Source organism: Alligator sinensis, unplaced genomic scaffold (assembly GCF_000455745.1).
Source record: "Alligator sinensis unplaced genomic scaffold, ASM45574v1 scaffold37_1, whole genome shotgun sequence".
NCBI classification, from domain to species: Eukaryota; Metazoa; Chordata; order Crocodylia; family Alligatoridae; genus Alligator; species Alligator sinensis.
Genome location: NW_005841955.1, coordinates 487,842 through 490,994, shown reverse-complemented (window position 1 = coordinate 490,994; position 3,153 = coordinate 487,842).

Below are 3,153 nucleotides of genomic sequence, written 5' to 3'. Positions count from 1 at the left end.
TGTTGCCAATCTGACCTAAGATAACATGATTTTTCTGTTTGCTGAATGGATTTATTAGAGTAACACCATTAGCATTCTGTTCAAAGCTGATCCAGGATTTTACTACATTCAAGGCTTTGTAATTTGACTATAAAATTATCTTTGGTCTAAAACTAGGACAGACCTCAGAGTGGCCTTTTAAAAAAAGATTCAGTTAATGAAATTTCAATTCTCTACTGGAGACTTAGGTTCAAATCCTGACTTACCTAACAAGCACAGTGGAATGTAAAATTATAAGTTCACCATTTGCACATATCATATGTGTTCATATGTTGAAGTATGTGACTTCTCTAATCAAGAGCTGCCGTGGCCAAATAAGTCATGATTTTTAAGACACAATATTCTTGTATTACAACATACATAACAAAAAATGTAAAAGTTCCTTTTGCAAAATCTTTTTTTTTAAATTCATGTTGTCATATTAGGTGGTATATATGATTGTGTCAGTTGTTAACAGGTGACTAACAGCTTGCTAATTTAAACCAGATTTAAAATGTGTTCAAATTCTTTTTGAATGGTTTAATCTTCCAAAGAGTTATTAACTATTTTTTTAAATTTATGTTAATTTACTTTTCATATAAACAGAAACTAAATGAAATACTACCTTACAAAAATCTAATTTAAAAAATGGGTGCAGTAAAAGAAAAATGTACTTGTCTCAAATAAGCTGTATTAGGTAAAAGAGACATCAATCAAACAGCAATTCTGTTATTCATTACCCAAAAGTTATTTTTCCTCTTGTGTATGTCTATAAAGGCTCTAGGCAATATGAAACAGGAGTGTTGACTATGGCGTTCCACTCTCAGAATATATAGTAGCAGACTAAAGAAAGTCCTTTGCTTGTTTTTGCTACATTTATACTATAGCAAGTTGGCATCTTCTTTGTAAATCTTGAAAGAGATCAAGGAATGAGAACAAAGACAAGCCTTAAAGAAAAAATCTCTTCCCACTTTCTTGCATTTCAAAGCTTGTGCAATTTGTCTTGGAAATGTAACTGTTGATGCTCTCTGTAACTCTTCCTTTTTCCCCTGGGAAGGAGAGTGGAAACTGAGGGGGAAAAGGCAGTTTTGACCTCAATAGATGAGGGAATTTACTATAGATGCATTGTAATTAATCCAGTATTTTACAATAATAAATCCTTTGTATGTGAGCAAATAACATATACACCTGAGGTTGCTACAAGGACACTTGAATGTGTGACCCACATGTTCAGGCCCAGATACCTGAAGCTAGGTACCATTACCTATATTTAAGCATTTATGTAGAAGTAGCGCAATTTCTAGAAAAAAAGAACACTAGCAACTTCAACTGACTTCAGTTGTCATTTGCAGGTGCACTGGGATATTTTTAGATTCTGATTTTGCTAAGATGTTTAATTTTACCTAGGTTGAGCTCTTCTCTTGAAACCAATGAGACTGCAGTACAAATTGGTCATAGAATCAAAGGACCAGAAGGGACCTGCCAGATCATCAAATCCAGTCCTCTGCCATGGGCAGGAAGTTATTGGGCTTAGACGAGCTCAACAAGGTACTTGTCCAGCTCATTTTGAACACCTCCAAGGATGGTGACTGCTCCATCTCTGCTGGGACTGGGTTCCAGATTCTGGTGACCCTTACAGAGAAAAGGTTCTTTGTTATGTCCAGCCTGAATTTACCTTCTATTAGCTTATGCCCATTACCTAGGCTCCCCCTGCACCAGCAATGTAACATGATAGGATCTCATGTTTAATTCTACAGTCACACCTCCTGCCAGGCAAGTGTGGTATGGCAGAAAGCACGATTGTGGGGATTATGCATTAGATCCTATCTTACCTTTAACTGCCATGTGCCTCAAAGATACAAATGGCAGTTTAGCCCTCATCTCCAAGAGTAACATGACAGGGCAAAGGGTGGAAAGGGAGACAAATATTACAGAAGGGAGCAGTGACAGAGGGTCACCTGCAATACTCAGGCTAGAACCCCATTTGTCTTGACTGTCCTGTCCCATTTCATTCATTAGAGTATACTGGGCATGTCTACATGTGTGCATTTAATGTGCAGTAATCAAAATTATCATGCAGTATGGGAGCACATCTACATGTGTATACCCATACTGTGTAATAAATATGGTGAATTACACTGGCTTGAGCCTAAATTTGATACCAGCATCATGCAGGTATTAAATTGATGCCTGATTAGCTACTGCACAGTAGTGCATGTGTAGATGTGTTATTGTGCAGTTACACTGTATGTGGACTAACTTGGGACTAACTTTAGTCTCAAGTCAGTGCACACACTTCATTAATGTGCTTTAACACCTTTGCCTCTGGCATTTCTTTGCCTCTGTTTTCTTGAACAGGGACTGGGACATCCCACCTACCAGAGGTAGGGACAATCTCGGGGATAGCTCTGTCAGGCCTTCAGTCAGTGCAGATGTACTTAAGGATCTTCTGGAAGGACTAGACATTTTTAAATCTGCAGGTCCAGATGCCCTCCATCCAAGGGTGTTGAGGGAGCTGGCAGGGGTCATCACGGAACCCTCGGCCCGGCTATATGAGCATTTGTGGTCATCTGGTCAGGTGCCGGGAAATTGGAAACTGGCTAATGTAGGTCCCAATTTTCAAGAAAGGGAGGAAGGAGGACCCAAGTAACTATAGGCGTATAAGCCTCACCTCAGTGCTTGGGAAGATCTTGGAGAGAATCATCAAGGAGCACATCTGTGTGGGGGCAGCAGGGGAGATCATGCTCAGGGGCAATCAGCATAGGTTCATCAAAGGCAGGTCCTGCCTGACCAACCTGATTGCCTTTTATGACCATGTAAGTAAATCCTTGGATGATGGTGTCGCTGTGAACATAGTCTTTCTAGACTTTAAGAAGGCCTTTGACACTGTCTCTCACCCCATCCTCATCAATAAATGTAGTGACTGTGGCATTGATGCCTATACAGTTGGATGGGTAAAAAATTGGCATAGATAAATGCAGGGTGCTGCACCTTGGGATAAGGCATCCACAGCATACATACAGGCTGGGGAGTTCCCCTCTTGAAAGCACAGAGCCGGAAAGGGATCTTGGAGTCATTATCGACTCCAAGATGAACATGAGCTGCCAATGCCAGACCGCAGCCAGCAAGGCCAGC